This window comes from Etheostoma spectabile, chromosome 4 (genome assembly GCF_008692095.1).
Source record: "Etheostoma spectabile isolate EspeVRDwgs_2016 chromosome 4, UIUC_Espe_1.0, whole genome shotgun sequence".
Classification (NCBI taxonomy): Eukaryota; Metazoa; Chordata; class Actinopteri; order Perciformes; family Percidae; genus Etheostoma; species Etheostoma spectabile.
Window position 1 is genome coordinate 12,862,581 of NC_045736.1, and position 20,007 is coordinate 12,882,587.

Consider the following 20,007-nt stretch of genomic DNA (forward strand, 5'->3'; position numbering starts at 1 on the left):
ATAGTATGACTTTTTAGGAATTTGTCGACATACTATACTATGACTTTCATGAATTTTTTGACATACTAAACTATGACTTTTATGAATTTTCGACACGTTATCCTATGACTTTTTATGAATACTTTGACGTACTATACTATGAGTTACTACGAGGCTTCGAAGACTAATATTAATTTGTGGATGAAAATATGTTTCAAACTGAATCATTGTTTTTTTTGACACACGCACACGCACACACACTTTATGTAAATACCTCAGATAGCATAACCTGTTTTATTAGGAAGTTGTTTTACACTCTTTCAAAATAAAACATTCATGCAACAAAACTTAAATAAGGTGCTCGGGTTTTAAAACGGACGCAAACAGAAAAATAAAAACAAAACTGAGTTCTTCTGTTCTCAAACAAGAAATAAGGACGAATAAAAGGATCTGTCTCTGTCTTCTCCCACAGATCTGTCCCCGTCTTTTCCCACAGATCTGTCCCCGTCTTCTCCCTCGGATCTGTCCCCGTCTTCTCCCACAGATCTGTCCCCATTTTCTCCCACAGATCGGTCCCGTCTTCTCCCTCAGATTTTCCTTCTTAAATCTTCGTGGGTTTTTCCCAACGTTTTTAAAGCCTTTTTTTTTTTACACGTCACTTTTCATATTTACACAAGAAAACTCACATCTACAGAGGTGAATTTGATAGATGTGACTCCCTGATGGTCTAGTGGCTAGGATTCGGTGCTCTCACCGCCGCGGCCCGGGTTCAATTCCCGGTCAGGGAATGGTCAGGACAGGTGTAACGTTACAAAGAGTAAGTTCCTGGACTTATTTTTGGTTGATTTAGATTTGTCAGATTCTTCCTCATTAGTTTAACGCTAGAACCCCAACACTTTCATATCTGGCTTGAAGGAGAAGTTTTTTCCAGAGTTTCCCTTCCAGGATCAATCAAGAATTTCTGATTCTGATGTAGAGATGGACAGACGACCCAAAACGTATAATACTTCTTCTAAGAAACAAAAAAAAGAGGTAGGGGAGATAGAGTTAAAGAACTTTTTTTCAGGACACCCACATTTTGTCGCTCAATTCTATGCATCCAGGGCCAAATGTTTTCCCATTTCATCCACTGTGGGCCCCTAAGGAAACATGTGGCTGTGAACTCTTGTTACCCATAGCAACGACAGGTAACAACGAGTGGAAGTACTTCTCTCTTTTTGTATAATCGCCACTATACGGCCCAGTTTAATCTCGGTAAATTTTACGGAAATCCATTCAATACGGGCAAGACGGGGTTGACAGATAGATTTTAAAATCCACACAGATAAACAGTCATCGTAGCTGTTTGCAGGTTTCTCAACTGTCAGCCCAAATATATGGAGACATGGAAGAAAGTCACCAGGGTGGCAATGTGCTTGACAATGGCAATACATTGCATGGGATGTGAAGGCAATGTGCAATACAGGCTAAATCCTATGGTGGGAATCAAGATCCACCAATGTTTCTGTCCACAATGTCCACTTGAATCCAGAAATGCCCCTGACAGATGGGAAATAAACTGAAAATTGGGTCAACAATTTGCAATTATCTTTAAAGTTATGATATATAACTTCTATAACAAGGGTTTGGACACAGTGACCACTTACTTCATTTTGTAGTTCAGGAGATTGTTTTTTCCACAGTTGGCAACTTTAGAAGCCTGGGTAGCTCAGTCGGTAGAGCATCAAACTTTTAATCTGAGGGTCCAGGGTTCAAGTCCCTGTTCAGGTGTAAAGTTGCACATTCTGCTAGATGAGTTGTCCACTTGGCATGCCTGAATGCTTCAAAAAACTTCCCAGTCTCTTGTGTTCCATGCACAATTCATTAAAAAGAATTTTGGCTGTTTTTCAAGCAGGTTTGTATCATAACAATGTTGCTAGTAAGTCTAAATGAACAATGGGCAACCTACATCCATCTTGCTAGCACCCAAATCTCTGTACTCGTCTCCCTGCTTGGATAGAAGGTCATCTGGTGCATTTTTCCTGTCACGAGGGCTAAGTGTTGTGGTCTGCTGCATTCCCCAACCTGTGTCGTGTCTTCCCTTTCTTCTGTGTGTCTTGTCTGTCTTGCCGTGAGGGCGTTCCAGGGGATCTAGAGGCGTGGCTTTCCATCTACGTTCCGTCATCCACTCAGCTGTTCCTCATCACTCATAACCCACTGCAATACATAAACCCGGGCTGACCGCCTCTTCAGCGCCAGATCATTACATGCACTACTGTGGTAACTTGGCTCCTAGTCATTTGCGCTTGATGTTGTTGTTTCTTGTTGTCTTCTAGTACTAACTTTGTTTTTGGTTCTTATTTTATTTTTTCTAATTCCACACCAGGTATGTGTGATTTTGTGTGTGTGTGTGTGTGTGTGTGGTGTGTGTGTGTGTGTGTGTGTGTGAGTAAGAGAGAGACAGAGAGAGAGAGAGAGAGAGAGAAAGAGAGAGAGGGGGCGGGGGGCTGGGGGGGGCAGCTGACTGTCAAAAAAAAAAAATGTCCGATGGCAGAGATGCAACGGGAGTTGCATTTAAACCAAGCAGCATGTCTGAAACCCACGTTCACCAGAAATCTACTGGTTAATAAGTATGTAAGTACTACAAACCGAAGTTAAAAACAAACCTGAAGCTGAAGAAACCTATAGTCAGAAAGCTCAATCTGGCAGTGGAGCCATAAAAACACTACATGCCAAACAAAGTACTTAACAATTGCCTTTCGAGTCACTGACTGATCACATTCACTTGATGGAAAATTTCTATTATGATGTTTTACGTGGCTCGTTGGTCTAGGGGTATGATTCTCGCTTCGGGTGTGAGAGGTCCCGGGTTCAACTCCCGGACGAGCCCTGAAGGCAGGAACTGTTACAACATTAATCTGAAATTTAAAATTCAGGTGAATGTTTATTTAACCCACATTAGGAGCAAGCAAAATTGTATTAGAGCTTGTTGGCAATTTTTCATATCATGCTTCAACTTCACACGATAGATAAAGCTGGGAAAAAATATGAGGAACAAACAAGCAGGACATGAATCTCCTTGTTCATTTGAAAAAGGAGAATCCTGCCTGTCAGAGATTTTTATTTTATTTTCTAATTTATTAAATCTATTTGATCCGTAGAACACAGTCCCCCCCGCCTCTGATCAACCCATATCAATTGCATGCTTAAAATAACATACCGGTTAAAGCCCCGCCCATTTCAAGACGACCCGACCCACTTCTGGATTAAATCCTGTCCACTTCCAGGTTAGGCCCCCTCCAGTCCGAGCACAGATACAGATACAGATAATGTTGTACTCGCTCATCCCTACCAGGTACTTTAAGATCAGAGGGTAAGGTCTTCAATCTTCTGTGGTATGATCCCATCCAGCACCGTGCCATAGCTGCAGTTTTAGGATTTCTGGATGGGGCCGTGGCTGCTGTTATGCGTATAGCTGTAAATCTGCTCCCTAAAAACAATAACAGGTCCGGCACTCCTTTCCCTCCTTTGTCCTTTGGCTTCTTCATCACTCTTCTTTGCACTCGTTCCCACTTGGACCTCCTCAGAAAATAAAAGATGGCTCGTTCCAGGTCTAAAATCTCTTTTTATGTGGGATAAAAACAGAGCTGATGAGTAAAAGCAAAGGTAAGCAAAAGCAAGTACAAAAGGCTCGGCCAAACAGCAAAGACCACCAAGAATAGTTTCCACTCATCGGTGTTCCCCTCCAAGGAAGTCTTTAGTAAAAGGTGAAAGACTTGTGCGTTATGAAGAGAACCCAGAGGGAGTACAGCCGTCTGCTCGAGAGCAGCAGAAAACCCTAGTGGACCCAGTCCAAACCATCACGGTAAGCCTCACTGGGTGTCCAAACTAAAATGATAAGAGGCAACTTGGTAGACTCCTTACTGATGTTTATATCTGTACTCACAATGCCCTGTTTTTAAAACACCAGCCAATCACAAGTGTTACATGTGAATAATCAATGTGTGAGTAATCATTAAACTCACATAAAAGATGTGTTGCAAGGTCTACCAAATGTTTAACTTTGCAACCCGTAAGCTGTTGGAACCTTGGTTACCACAGGTTCCTGAACCTGAAGGTCTGAAAAGCAGAGCAGGGTGGCGCAGCGGCAGCGTGCTGGACCCATAACCCAGCGGTCAATGAATCGAAACCATCCTCTGCTAATTACTATGCTTTGTTTCAAATTAAGTCTATTTCCTGTTTGTTGATGTTTAACAATGCATCTGTTGCTGCAAGTGTCTGAAGTGAAATCTCTGCAATGCTCATTGCATAATACAATAAATATGCTACACAACGGTTCAAGTACATAAATACGGTAAAATAGAAACTGTAAAACATGTACATTTAAAGTGCTTGTTGTGCTGTCTGATAGTCTGAGGTATAAAAGAGAGAGCATACCGCCAAGTTTGTGTGACAGGAGGTCTTAGTCTACCACTACGTTCTATAACCCTACCAGTCAGATTACCACAGGAGGTAACATCTTCTGCAGCTCTTTTAAAGACTCTACCATAATACCTGCTGGAGATGCCAGGTCCTCATACATGTAAAGCATGAGCTCTACCACTGAGCTACATCCCCTGAAGATTTTCAGATTTTTTTACTTTTTTCTGAGATAGACTTAGACTTATCTTTATTAATCCTTTTGGGATGACTCTCGCAAGGAAATTGAGATATGTTGTGTATGGCTTTTTAACCTGTAAATGCCACTGCAGTGGTTGGAAATCAAACCTGGGCAAAATGCTTGCACTGCTATGGTATAAATCATAGTTGAGAAGTAACACACCTGTTGCCTTTCTGCTGGACAACACAACGTTCACTGCAAATCTTGTAACACAGACTGAAAATAAATGCTAAGATATACATTGGTGGAGACTGGTGGCTTCCAGTACCTATGAAGAAACACAATATTGTTTATGAAGGCACATCTGCAATTTGGTATACTGTTATGTGTCATTGGTTTGCTACAACTCTAAAAAAACACTGCTCATTGTCAGCAGGATTCAAACCTTCGCGGGGAGACCCCAATGGATTTATAGTCCATCGCCTTAACCACTTGGCCACAACAACGTGACAATCAATGCCACACCTGTTTGAAGAAATCTTAGTGCGCTTCCTGCGTCTGTGGCTCCTCGTGGAGGCAGCTTGATTGATTGATATGCTCCCTTATTTGTACCATAACAGAGATTTAATGTTTTATCAAATCAGGTTGGGCGAGTAACCTTTCTGGTTGCTTCTTGACAAATAAAGCTAGTAACCACACAACAGAAAGTACTGCGATGGCTGAGAATTGAACTTAGGTCAACTGCTTGGAAGACAGCTGTGCTCACCACTATACCACCATTGCTGAACAGCGCAGTATATGTTCTTAAACCTGTAAGCTTACTTTAAACTAGATGTGGAAAGTTGAATTTCACCTGTCCTATGGCTTAAAAACAGGTTCCACTGAGATTTGAACTCAGCTCACTTGATTCAGAATGCAGAGTGCTAACCATTACACCATGGAACCTTTACAAGTGTTTCAAGGTTTGCTAGGCAGTTTCTTTCATGATATCCACATGTGTGATATTAAAGGCACACAACAATCACAACAAAGATGAAATAGCAACAATTATTGGCCAACTTAAGTCATTTAGTAAGCAAAGCGTTCAGAGGATGTGGGAAAAAGCAAGTCAAGAACAGGTTTTAAAGGACTTGCCACAGACAGTGAATACAGCAGTAGATATGTCTACTGTGTACAAACACATGGTAACTTTACATGTGTTGACAATAAAGAGGCTCACAAAACACTTTACTTGCAATTGCGTTTTTTGCGCACATTCATGTCCTCTTAAATACAAAGAACTGCTAAGTTCTTTATTCCTAATATCATGTCTCAGACATTAGTTTGAGATGAAAACAATAGCTGTCAGAAGTGGAATTTGAACCCACACCTCCAGTGGAGACTGCAACCCAAACGCAGCGCCTTGAGCAGGTCACCATATAGTGGTGACCTGCTCTACTCCTACTGTTAAGGAGTTTAGATCTGTGGTTGGAGTCACCTGCTGCCTCCATGTCCCTGCTCGACACTCTCTACTACAATTCTCCATGTCTCTTCTCTGTCTGTCTGTCTGTCTGTCTGTCTGTCGCTTTCTCTCACCCCTAACCAGTTGAGGCAGACGCCCCCCCACCCTAAGCCATGGTTCTGCTCCAGGTTTCTGCCTCTTAAAAGGAAGTTTTTTCCTTGCCTCTGCGGCCTAGGCCTGGGAACTGTTGGGTTTCCGTTAATAACATAACAGAGTACGGTCTAGACCAGGGGCCTGATACACGAAACTAGGATAAGGGATTAAGCCGGGATATTCAAGTTATCCTGAATGAATTTAGCTTCGACTCGGTTGCACGAAACCAGATTGAATTAAGCCCAGCCAAGTAACCATGGAGATTTATTCCTTGCGGCTAGCCTGCTCCAGAGCAGGCTAACAGCCAGGCTAAAATTAACCCTGGAGTCTCGTGTGTCAAATCAGCTGCCTTCTGATCCCAAATAAACGCGTTTAACAGTTATTCCTGCCGGCAGACCTGCGAGTCACGTCAGTGTCCACTCTCTCTGTAAAAGTAGAGATGAGCCGCGCAGCGTCTCTCAGCTTCAGGTTTATACAGGACGCGCACCAGAGATTAAGTGCGACAATATTCATGTAGCGATATTCCCAGATGGCAATAATATTAATGGCAGAATTGTCACAGACCAATACATTCATGATTTCTTGTCGTTTGCCCTTCTCTAATAAAGGACAGTTTGTGTTACTCCTTAATAAGTAGGACTAATGTTTTTTATTATAGCTTACATTGGTTTCATAACCTTCTCAATTAGTCTCCCATCCCTGGACCAATAACGTGCCTAGATACAGGACGTATGTAGTGTAGTTTACATTCATCACGCTGGGAACACCACAATGCTTCTTAATCTTTTTATTTTGTTGCTGTCACTTGTCAGAAGAATAAACCACAGTCCTAAGGACTCTGCACTCAGAAAGATTCAATGACTCAGACAATAAATAATATATTTTTTACATACTGTGTACATTTTGCTGTAGCCACTTCATGTTGTAAGAGTCAATTTTTAGAGTGGAATTAAAACAAATGACTACACATTTTAGGTTGCTGGAGAGTGCACAACCTGCAAACCAGGGGCTTAAATAAACAACTTTACATTTACTTTTTAACTTTGCTGTTATTGCCCCACCTGGTGGGCATACTGTGATCCAAACACACCTAATGATTTGGGAACAAGAGGTGCATGCTGGAGTCTTGCTGTCACTAGCAGTGGCTCCTGCTATAATTGCTGCCAGGTACTTGAAAGTCTGCTGTAAAGCTCTGCTTGAGTCAAAGACATGGCCGCTAAATGGAGACGAGACACCTCCACACTGCAACCACCGTCCCCAGAAGGAATCTTCATTGACGCAGGGCTTGTGCAGACAGCTAATACTTAATTTTAAAACTTCAGTTCCATGGCCTTTCTATCTGTTTGACGTCTCTACCCTGACCCGCCTTCAAACCCTTTTTGTGTTCGAGGGACCAAACTCACTTAGTAATGTAAAAACCATTTACCCAGTCTAGTTTTTTTCTCTTTGACTATTCCCCTAGAAATTGTGACCCTCTTGGGGCTCCTGACCCCCAGGTTGAGAACCACTGATCTGCTGTATTCAAACACATTTCATTACACTTTTTGTATCTGAAAATTAAAGTTATGTTTCACACAAAATATGAAGCATTGTTCAATGCACAACATCCCCTTCTCATCAAGTAATTTAGTCCGTAACAAAGTCCTTATCTTGACCTTTCTCACTGAAAAAAGAATTTTAAAACCTATTTTCAATGCAAATCAGGTTTAATTTTCCTTAGTTCTATTGCAGTAAGTTTTTTTTAAATATTCTTGCTTGTTTCATCATTCGTTTGTTTGCTCTTGTTTATTGTCCCCATGGGGAAATTATGGTGCAGCAGAATTCACATCATATGGCATTTTAAACAGTAGGTCAAGCACATATTTAAACAGTGATTTAAATTACAATCAAAAAAATAAATTATAAACAAATTGTATCCGTTTTGCATCAAGGTTTAGAGGGGCCGGAGCTTTGAGGGGAATGTCTTATGTCAGGAATATTTTGACCAATAAGAATGATAAAGGTCTCATTAGTCCTGACCTAACAGGTGCATCTGAGCTAAAGAGAGAAAGAAACCCACAGAGTCCTGGGGTGTGGTCTAATCAGACTTCAGGTTGTGTTTGAAACTCAGGGAAAAACACACCTTAAAGCCCAACACTGGTCTGCCCCAGTGCATCAATGTCAAATGTTAAACAAGATGCACAATTGTTTTTTATATTTCAGGAACTTAAGTGCACCTTCACCGTTAATGAAGTCCCTTGGGAAGATTCACGAGTCCTTTCTCAAAAGGAATGTAAGGTCAACCACTGATTCTGACTGACGTTGTGAATAAACTTATTGAACTGCCTTGTTACAGTGGTAACAAGGCATGATGGATCTGACTCTACCATCTGAATGTCTCAACAGAAAGACCAGGCAACATTTTTCCAGTCTTCAACTGTCCAATTTTGGTGAGCTCTTGCAAATTGTAGCCTCTTTTTCCTATTTGTAGTGGAGATGAGTGGTACCTGGTGGGGTCTTCTGCTGTTGTAGCCCATCCGCCTCAAGGTTGTGCGTGTTGTGGCTTCACAAATGCTTCGTTGCATACTTTGGTTGTAACGAGTGGTTATTTCAGCCAAAGTTGCTCTTCTATCAGCTTGAATCAGTCAGCCCATTCTCCTCTGACCTCTAGCATCAACAAGGCATTTTCGCCCACAGGACTGCTGCATACTGGATGTTTTTCCCTTTTCACACCATTCTTTGCAAACCCTAAGAATGGTTGTGCGTGAAAATCCCAGTAACTGAGCAGATTGTGAAATACTCAGACCGGCCCGTCTGGCACCAACAACCATGCCATGCTCCAAATTCCTTAAATCACCTTTCTTTCCCATTCTGACATTCAGTTTGGAGTTCAGGAGATTGTCTTGACCAGGACCACACCCCTAAATGCATTGAAGTAACTGCCATGTGATTGGTTGATTAGATAATTGCATTAATGAGAAATTGAATAGGTGTTCCTAATAATCCTTTAGGTGAGTGTATATTGACTACATAGAAGCAGGGCAGGTCTCATTAGTCCTGACCCTACAGGTGCATCTGAGCTAAAGAGAGAAAGACACCCACAGAGTCCTGGGGTGTGGTCTAATCAGACTTCAGATTGTGTATGAAACTCAGGGAAAAACACACCTTAAAGCACTGGTCTGCCCCAGTGCATCAATGTCAAATGTTAAACAAGATGCACTAATTGTTTTTTATATTTCAGGAGCTTAAGTGCACCTTCACCGTTAATGAAGTCCCTTGGGAAAATTCACGAGTCCTTTTTCAAAAGGAATGTAAAGTCAACCACTGATTCTGACTGACGTTGTGAATAAACTTATTGAACTGGGTTTCTGTGCCAATATTTATTCAAATGGGCCACTATAAACCAGGGATGTTACTGGCTTACAGATATGCCACGTCTGAGTTGAGTCTCACATTATTCCAGTGAGTGATTAGGAAGCTTGTCTGGGCTGTAAAGCTCAGCTGGTGTCACACACGCTCTTTCTTTCTTGTGTTTCCACCTCACGTCCATGGTCAAGGCCGGGCTGAACTGAGCGGTTTTGCACAGCGCAGTAAGTCTGTCTCACATTTCACATACACACGCACACACACTCATAGTCAAGGCCGGACTGAACTGAGCCAACCCACACAGTTTGTGTCTCCCACGCACTCACATCCACAGACACCATACACCAATTATTCCTTCATGTATGTAGTCTTGTGCATTATGTTATGTCTTGTATTATCCTGCTGTCTGCATATATCCTTTTCAGAGTGCATGTGGCAGCGCTTTCACTAGCTGCGGCTCGGAGGCTCTCTAAACTCTCTAAACTGTATTTCGTTGCATTGTACCTGTACATGTGTGATGACAATAAAGTTGAATCTAATCTAATCTAATCTAAATGGAGACTAGACTACACCTCCACTCTGCAACCACAGTTCTAGGGACTCTGCATCTTAGAAATTCCACTACCCACACAAGAAATGCACATTTGTATATATTTTGCTGTTGGAAGGTTCAATTTCAACTCTGTGGGATTAAAACACATGACTAAATATTATTTAGTCAGATGTTGCTTATGGCTAACAGCGACGCTAAAGTACGGTAGCATTAGCTACCAAGTGTTCTTAACAAGTCACTGAACATGTAAAAAACTGAGTGCTTAGGAGAAATACTTTAAGAAAAAGTGTTTAACGGACAGTTAGCCGCTGTAATAACGAAACTAACAAATTGAACTGTAATTGGTGAGCAGCAACACTCTACCAACACAAGCACAGGAAACTGAAATGAGTCAGATACGCTTACCGCAAGAGGTTTGTCTCTCCAGGAAGATCAAGAGGGTAAGGAGGATGACTAAGCGGAAGACAAATGGGACAGAGAGCAGGGCTGCCAACTTTTCCCCAAACCTTGGAGTGAGATTTGGGGGGGCCAACCCATATTTTGCCGCGTACAAAGCAATTATTTTGGGTCTTTATCCTTCAGGGTTTAAATTGCGATTTGTTATTTGTGGGGGATGGGGCTCTCCCTAGGGGGGTCTGGGGGTATGCCCCCCCAGGAAGAAAAATTGAAAAATAAACCATTAAATGGCACTTTCTGGAGAGTTTTTTTGCAAAAAAAAAATGGAGAAATCAAGTCTTACATGATGTAAAGAGCTATTACTCCTCCAACTGACAACTATTGTTCCAGAGACAATAGGATATACAGTTTTAGATTGCAAGGTAACTGTCCAAGACCAAAGACTAAACAGAAATACCAGCAAGTTTCTGGAGGTCCAAATGGCATCTTTGATGGCGGCCAGGGTGAGACACTGATTGGCAAAGTGTATAGCTGTAAATGTGCTTCCTAAAAACAATAACAGGTCCGGCACTCCTTGGCTGAGCATTTACCTGGGCTGAACTTGTGAACATCTTCTTTTGCATATTCACTTAATGCTGGTTACATGATTCTAATAATCAACAATGCCAGAGAAAAATGAAAAAGTGTGATAACATTTTTTAATAAAGTATTGGCTTTTTCCTTGCAAAGGTTTTTTCCCAATAACATTTACAAGCATACCGTTAGTTATGGTGCCTGTGTTTGTCACGATGTGGAGAGCTGATACTTGCAGGTAGTGTTGCTGAGTGGTCCAAGGCACTGGATTAAGGCTCCAGTCTCTCTGGAGGCGTGGGTTCAAATCCCACCACAGCGATGTAAATATTACATCGCTGGAAGCTAACCAATGTGATGTCTTACAGCTGTGTCATTTGGCCTGAACTTGGTGAAGTAACTAGAATCATCCATCAATCACCTTGCTGAGATTGTTCTTTGTTAACCTGAGGTTCAACAATTCGTGAAACCTTCCTTTCCAGCACTTTGGAGAAGAAAATCCACAAATAATTGCGATAGTTAATCGTGATCTCTAATTGTCGTTATCATTTTGGCCATTATCGTGCAGCTCAAAGAGATTTTATCAAACCAGGTTGGGCAAGTAACCTTTCTGCTGACTTCTTGACAAATAAAGCAAGTAACACAACTCAAAGAAAGCTACTGTGATGGCTGGGAATCGAACCCAGGTCAACTGCTTGGAAGGCAGCTATGCTCACCACTATACCACCATCGCTGGGCAATACAATGTTTACTTCAAATCTTGTAATACATCTGGGCATTGAGACTGGAAGTCCCTCCAGGGGGTCCTGTGTTATCACATTCACAAGAATGGGAAGTGCGTGTGTATGTGTGCTAGCTCCCTTTGATAGCTCAGTTGGTAGAGCGGAGGACTATAGAGGCATAAAGCTGAAATCTTTAGGTCACTGGTTCAAAGGAGCTCTCTTTTCCAGAGTTTCCCTTCAGGGATCAATAAAGTATTTCCAATTCTGATGTAGAGATGGACGGACGACCCAAAAGCATAATACTTCTTGCCGAGACATAACATGAAGCAAAAAAAAGAGGTGGGGTAGATATGAGCGCAAAAATCCTTTTACGACAGGCTTCACGTGATATTCATGAAACGTTCGTATCACATCAATCAGAGCGTAAGAATGATCGTATTGATAAATGCAGCGGCCGGAAAGCGACTTGATTTTGCCACTAAGAAGTGATAGTAGTATTGTGATGAATTTGCCTCGCGTGTGACACTCTTTTCCATCATATTCCATAAATAAACCAGATTATTCAATCCATTCCTCTACTTCTATGCAAAGTAGTCTCATCCAGGACCTAAAGCACCCTAAGCGAGAATCATAAACCTAGACCAATGAACAAGGAGAGCCATGTCCTGCTCATTGTTCCTCATATCTTTTCCCAGTTTTTTTCTATTGCGTGCAGTTGAAGTAGGATATGAAAATTGCCAACATGCTGTACTACAATTGTGCTGGCTCCTAATCTGGGTTAATTTAACAATAAACTGGATTTTAAAGTACAGATTAGGGTTGGAACAGCACCTTGCTTCAGGGCTCGTCCGGGAGTTGAACCCGGGACCTCTCGCGCCCGAAGCGAGAATCATACCCCTAGACCAACGAGCCACGTAAGCATAACTTTTTAGCAATTTCCCATCAAGTAAATGTGACCAGTCAGTGACTCGAAAGCCAACCGTTAAGTAGTTTGTTTGGCATGTAGTGTTTTTATGGCTCCACTGACAGATTGAGCTTTCTGATTATATTGGACGAAAGACTACTTTTGAAGCAAAACATTTTACCAACATTGGAACTTGAATTTTTTGGTCAAAAGTGACAGCAGATAAGCCTAGTTTCCACCATCTATTGGACGACAGACTACTTTTGTCAAAATTAGAAATTGAATATTGGTAAAAAAGAAATGCAGCTTGGATTTGTCACTGACTTGAAAGACTATGGTCAGGTAGATTGGCATGGGGTCTTTTCATGGCTCCACTGCCCGATTCAGCTTAACGATCTCATTTGACAACAGGAAACATTTGATACAAAATATTTTTACCAAAACAAAGACTTGATTTTGTCAGTAAAAAGTGATAGTATAATATAACAGCTCTAATCATGACACACACAGGGACCGTGACTAACATTATGTTTGTTAATATCACCAGACATAAGGCCACATGGGTTATCTTTGGGCTGCTCTATGGTCTTCTGCAGAAGCATAAATCCCAGAGTTGGCTCTCTCCAGATTATTTTAAAAACAAACGTCCCTGGGTGGACTTGAACCACCATCCTTTCGGTTAACAGCCGACTGCGCTGACCTATTGCGCCACAGCGACTGCTCCTGTCGGATGTTTTAAGAGCGAGAGCTCGATCTTTAAGCCACAAGCATTTGCTTTATGGCTTTTTGAGGTCGTGCTGCACATGTCTGCTTATCAGGCTATTTTCCTGTTACTCAGAATTTGGGGAAGCTGACTCATGTGGAAATGTAGAAGCTGGACGTGCATTGTCTTGTTCTTACATGTCAATTGGATTCTGACTTTGAATTCAAATATTTGGCATCCGAGAAAATTTCAGAACTGATGATGTATCAGTCATTTTGCTGGTGGTTTCTTGGTCACAGCAACAAGCTTGATCATTGACATACAGTTGCACGCCACGTATCACAAAACTGTTGGGTGGGGCCTTATATATTTCCTTGTATTACATCAAGTGACCTGCATACCAATGACTGCAAAGATTAATATGTATATGGTTTGCAGAACTGTACCTTCTAATAGACATAAGACCACTTGGGTTATCTTTGGGCTGCTCTATGGTGTTCTGCAGAAGGATAAATCCCAGAGTTGGCTCTCTCCAGGTTATTTAAGCAACAAATGTCCCTGGGTGGACTTGAACCACCATCCTTTCGGTTAACAGCCGACTGCGCTGATCTATTGCGCCACAGAGACTGCGCCTGTCTGATGTTTTATGAGCGGGAGCTCGATCTTTAAGCCACAAGCATTTGCTTTATGGCTGTCTGTTAAAACATGAACAGAGACAACTTCTCTTTGTTGAAGCATTATTACAATCAAGCATCAGGATATACATGGGTGGGGGGGCTCTGCTATGGCTGTGGTAATAAAAGAAATACATAACATTGTAAAGGCTACCATACACAAGGCATAGGAATCATATATGCTAGTAAATAATAACAATAAACCCAATATCAATTACATTATCTTAATGAGCAAGGACATTTAACAATGGCCATTATATCGAATCAGGCAGGTGTAAGCTAGCTAACAGGTGTAACCTAGGTAACAGGTGAAGAACACAAACAAGCTAACTTTTAAATTTGCCAGAACTACAGACCAATACAAGAACAGGCTTAAATGAACTGACGACATCAGTTCTAGGACTTACAGTTCTCAAAGACGCACACAATCTCAACTGATTATCCTCCGGACAACTAGTCTCTTGCTCTTTTCTCTCACAATCACACCTGATATACGACTTTTAGTACAAAACTAAAGTAACAAGCCAATTTTATAAAATGTAAGGAGTAGAAAGTACAAATTGTAGTAGACTGCCTCAGTCTGTGGATCCTTATGGAGGAAGCTTGATTGATTGATATACTGCCTTATTTGTACCATAACAGAAATCTAATATTGTATTAAACCAGGTTGGGCAAGTAACCTTTCTGGTTACTTCTTGACAAATAGAGTAAGTAATATCACTCAACGAAAACTACTGCAAAGGCTGGGAATCAAACCCAGGTCAACTGCTTGGAAGGCAGTTACCTAAAGCACCCTAAGTAAGTAAAAGGATTAATAAAGATAAGTCTAAGTCAATCTCAGAAAACAGTTTTAAAAAACTGAAAATCTTCAGGAGATGTAGCTCAGTGGTAGAGAGCATGCTTTCCATGTATGAGGACCTGGCATCTCCAGCAGGTATTATGGTAGAGTCTTTAAAAGCGCTGCAACAGATATTACCTCCTGTGGTAATCTGACTGGTAGGGTTATAGAACGTAGTGGTAGACTAAGACCTCCGGTTACACAAACTAAGCGGTATGCTCTCTCTTTTATACCTCAGACCATCAGACAGCACAACAAGCACTTTAAATGCACATGTTTTACAGTCTCTATTTTACTGTATTTATGTTCTTAAACTGTAGTATGTTTCTAGTATTATGCTCCAGTTTTTAGAGGTGTTACAGCAGGTATGAGCACTGTAGTTTCCATTTTTATAGATGAAATAAACTGGACATGCTATTAGGTTTACTCTTCAGCAGATAGAAACCTTACATCCAAGACACTTGCTTTGCTAAACATCCACAGACTGGAAATAGACTTAGTGCTGATACAAATGATGAGATTTAGCAGAGGAACCTCAGGTTAACAAGGAACAATCTCGGCACGGTGATTGATGGATGATTCTAGTTACTTCACCAAGTTCAGCCCAAATCACACAGCAGTGACATCACATTGGTTGGCTTCCAGCTAAGTAATAGATGCAAATGGCAATGGTGGGATTTGAACCCACGCCTCCAGAGAGACTGGAGCCTTAATCCAGCGCCTTAGACCACTCGGCCACACTACATGCAAATAAGAGCCAACTTGGCGGAGGATTGGCTGAAGCTTACTTTCCACCACCTTGGAGTAGACCAGGGAGGCTGAGCAGAGTGATACGCAAGTTGCAAGGTCTACAAAATGTTAAACTTTGCCACCCGTAAGCTGTTAGAACCTTTGTTGCCACCTTCCCTCAAAATGTGAATCACAGAATTTCCATCCCCTGAGCCCAAACAGCAGAGCAGAGTGGCGCAGCGGAAGCGTGCTGGGCCCATGTCGATGGATCGAAACCATCCTCTGCTAAATCTCATCATTTGTATCAGCACTAAGTCTATTTCCAGTCTGTGGATGTTTAGCAAAGCAAGTGTCTGGGATGTAAGGTTTCCATCGGCTGAAGAGTAAACCTAATAGCATGTCCAGTTTATTTCATCTATGAAAATGGAAACTACAGTGCTCATAACTGCTGTAACACCTCTAAAAACTGGAGCATAATACTATAAACATACTACAGTTTAAGTACATAAATACAGTAAAATAGAGACTGTAAAACATGTGCATTTAAAGTGCTTGTCGTGCTTTCTGATAGTCTGAGGTATAAAAGAAAGAGCATACTGCTTAGTTTGTGTGACAGGAGGTCTTAGTCTACCACTACGTTCTATAACCCTACCAGTCAGATTACCACAGGAGGTCTTAGTCTACCACTACGTTCTATAACCCTACCAGTCAGATTACCACAGGAGGTAATATCTTTAGCAGCTCTTTTAAAGACTCTACCATAATACCTGCTGGAGATGCATGGTCCTCATACATGGAAAGCATGAGCTCCACCACTGAGCTACATAAGATTTTCAGATTTTATTTAACTTTTTTCTGAGATAGACTTAGACTCCCGCAAGGAAATTAAAATATCACTGAATAAAAGAAGAAACCTGGGTAAAACATGTAATGGTAATGTTGCATATGGCTTCAAAACCTATGGTATAAACCATAGTCAAAAACCAACACACCTGTTGAATTTCTGCTGGACAATATAACGCAAATTAAGGCATTAAGATCAATCGCCAAAAGATGTTTTTTAAAATCCTCTTTTTAGTCAACTTCAGCATGGGTTCCTAAACAAAGGCGTACCCCTGTATGCATGTATACCTGCATGCATTTTAAAATGTTGGCCAAGTATGTACAAAAACAGAGCCGTATTGAAACAAAAAAGAATTTGACAGCAAAAAGCACAATTTTTAAGGACACACAGTAGACCTACAATGAAATTGTTATTGCACTGCTTTGAAAATAGTAAGAACCTTCTTCATCACAAACCTGATGGTGCAGTAATTTACACAAATGTAGCTATTTGTTATTGCAATGCAACAGCAAAGACGGATGAAGTTACGTGTTAACATCCAGAGATGCCAAAAGTACTGACTTCCCGTACTCAAGCAGAAGAAGAGATAATTATGTTATCTTATGTATTGTGACAGAGACTGGGACTCCAGGTTAATAATATTCTGAACGAGTAGCAAGACATGAATTGAGTTGTTATTTTGTGAGAAGTCTGTGAATATTCCCATTCAATTAGATTCAATTTGGTATTGATGATGCAAAAATAATAACTAACTCCAGTGAAATAATTTGAAACATAGTGAGGACTAGATTAGGACTGGATTTAAAGCTGATTCTGGTTTCCAACTTGGCCCAGGTGTGTCTGTTAACACACGAACAGAGACAACTTCTTGAATTTGAATTTGACGGAATGATTTCCAATCCAGATGAAATGATTACGCTATCGACCCGGCAGGGAATGGATGTCAGGTCATGGCTTAAATGGAGCAGAGGTGGTGATCAGGACCAGATGTGCAGACTGCAGGTGTGTGTAGTGGAGGATCAGCTGTGATGCGTTCAGGACACTTGGGACAAACAGATGTTGGTTAGAGCAACATAAAACACCGGCAACATCAAGTCATGATGCCGGAGTCATGATAGTACCACCCCTCTGACGAATTCCACCGAGCGGACTGCCAGGAGCACCAGGATGGAGCCTATAGAAGTCCCGGAGTAGGTCCTCAGAACCGTCAGCCTCCCAGTCCACGAGGTACTGGAAGCCCCGCCCATGACGTCTAGAGAAGAACTGTGTAGACCATGTAATGGGAAAATTACGTGTTTTGCAAAACACGTCATTTTCTTCTCTAGGGGAAACAGGATATAAGACGGGGATGCTACCGTTTTAATTTTGCAAGAGGTTGTCACACTGTTACTGCGTTAACTCTGTGAAAACTGTCTTCCCACTTGGTTATTCTCTACAGGGAATAATTAAATCTCACCATGTTCTAAACCTTGACTCAGTTGCACAGCTGTCTTTATTTTGTTTCAACAAAGTCTCACTCTCCAAAACAACTCCTCTCCTGCTGTACAGAAACTTTAACAACATTCTCTATTCTGTCAGGGCTGAACACTGTCTAACCCCACCTCTTTTTTTTTGTCTGTTGTTATGACTCGGCGCCAGCCGTGGCCAGAAGTATTATGCTTTTGGGTCGTTCGTCCATCTCTACATACGTATACACTTCCCATTCTTGTGAACGTGACAACACACAAGGGAGGAAGGAATTTCTTCAAATTTTGCAAAACCTTTCACTGGAACTTGCAGATCAATTGATGAGATTTTGGTGGTCAAAGGTTTAAGGTGACTGTGTCCTCATGTCTGTCCATCCGATTCTTGTGAATGCAATATCTCTGAACTCCCAGAGGAAATCACTTTAAATTTTGCAAACACAACCACATAACGACTTAGAATCACGGCTGAACTGATTAAGATTTTGCATTTTCAGAAGAGCACCTTGTTTTCTTTTAACTAGGAAAAAGCCTTTCACTCATAACAAGGTACACAAATTGCACTTTATTGGCCTTATTAAACATTTAGGCAATTTTACATTTAGGCAACCACATTCAGTCACAGAAAATATGAAATTCCACAAAGTAGGAAAACATAATATAATAACTACAAAACAACAATAACTTGAGAGCGTACAATTAAAAATAGCCAACTTCTAGTATGTTCTAATGATGAGGACGGTTTGGACCAATTTAAACAAATATTGAATTTGCGCTTTTTAAACTCACAATGCTCAAAAGTTATAGTTTTTGCCAACTTTTGGGAGTTTAGAAATATATAAGGGTGACAAAAATGTATTCCTTAAATGAAAATTACACTGACTTCCTTTCAGCCAAAAAAATTTGTATGTTTCTAGAGATGAGAAGAAAATAAACATGTCTACGTTTTCCAACCAAAACATCTTTAAACGTCTTAAAGGGGTGATAGAATGCAAAACCGATTTTACCCTGTCATATGTGAATACCGACAGTTTGGTGGGTAAATAGGACATACAAAGAAGCTTTAAATCCCATTGACATGCCTTTCCTCTGAAAATCCCACATTTTGAATCTGCCGCTGAAAACGGGCGAATCCCAACAAAGCCAAAAGATGACGTCAGGATCTCAGAACCATTAGCTTTGTCATGCCCATTACCGTATAAGGAGAACGGTCCAGCCCCAACATCTACACACAGGCCACTGACCTGAGACCAGCTCCTAATGCAGCTAGCGTTAGGTCAGTTAGATGTCCGACTGAGAACGCTGCTCGTGTACTCTGACGGGATTTACTAAGAAGAAAGTTTGGAATATTTCCCAGGATAATGACAATGAACCAGGGTCGTAAATGCAGAGTTCCAGGCTGTACAAGGAACGGAGACGCTTCTCAGCCTTCCCAAGGAAGCAACCACTCCACGGGCTCGGCTGCTGTTTATAAGGAGATCCCAGGGAACGTTTTTACCAAAGACAGTTTTCAAAACTTTGGACAATTTAAAGCAGGATTTGCTGAGCTGCGGTTGCTGTTCCGATTGTCTGGTCATCCCAACCACAAGCTGTAAGTATGATTTCATCGCTAACAGTAACATTGGCAATGCTAAGGTATCCTGTAGCTAGCATACGCTGAATGTGTGTTGATTACCTGTTATGGCAAAGGGGCTAACGTTTCATTTTCCTAACTGTTCCATTCGAATAAATACCCCGTGTTGTCATGTAGCTCCATCTATAGTTCACCATGCATGTTTGTCCACTTTGTCAGGTTCATTTTTATTGTATTTCAGCAAGAAAGCTAACTGCAGCTGAGTAGAATCATGATCGTTTGGTTGCTAGCTAGCGCTAAGCTGTAACGTTACTCAGCTAGCTAGCTAGCTCTGTTATCCCGTTTGCTTCGACAACAGAACTGGAAACGTTATCATTTCATATGATATCTAGTCAATCTCGTGAAAACAGTGTGTATATAGACTGCAATGTATTGATTTGCAGTTTTTTTTATTTCAGAGCAACGCTACGTCACAAGGACAAGACGCGAAAGATGCAGCTTGCTAAACAACACCGCACATATCATACAAGGTTACCTTTCT

At 41.3% G+C, this 20,007-nt stretch overlaps 1 protein-coding gene and 7 non-coding genes across 8 annotated transcripts in view; 2 read left to right on the top strand and 6 right to left on the bottom strand.

Moving 5' to 3' along the window:
- Window positions 1-20,007, bottom strand: part of LOC116687471 (zinc finger protein 420-like) — a gene marked incomplete at its 3' end in the record, with an annotated part of 97,313 nt that overhangs the window by 72,192 nt on the left and 5,114 nt on the right. The window lies entirely within an intron of this gene.
- On the top strand, window positions 696-767 carry trnae-cuc (transfer RNA glutamic acid (anticodon CUC)). Its single transcript has one exon. It is a non-coding gene; the product is annotated as a tRNA-Glu (tRNA).
- Window positions 2,777-2,848, top strand: trnap-cgg (transfer RNA proline (anticodon CGG)). The gene has a single exon. It is a non-coding gene; the product is annotated as a tRNA-Pro (tRNA).
- On the bottom strand, window positions 3,648-3,763 carry LOC116688715 (U5 spliceosomal RNA). The gene has a single exon (XR_004331847.1). It is a non-coding gene; the product is annotated as a U5 spliceosomal RNA (small nuclear RNA).
- trnay-aua (transfer RNA tyrosine (anticodon AUA)) lies at window positions 4,983-5,064 on the bottom strand. The gene has a single exon. It is a non-coding gene; the product is annotated as a tRNA-Tyr (tRNA).
- Window positions 11,678-11,749, bottom strand: trnag-ucc (transfer RNA glycine (anticodon UCC)). The gene has a single exon. It is a non-coding gene; the product is annotated as a tRNA-Gly (tRNA).
- trnap-cgg (transfer RNA proline (anticodon CGG)) lies at window positions 12,579-12,650 on the bottom strand. Its single transcript has one exon. It is a non-coding gene; the product is annotated as a tRNA-Pro (tRNA).
- trnal-aag (transfer RNA leucine (anticodon AAG)) lies at window positions 15,521-15,602 on the bottom strand. The gene has a single exon. It is a non-coding gene; the product is annotated as a tRNA-Leu (tRNA).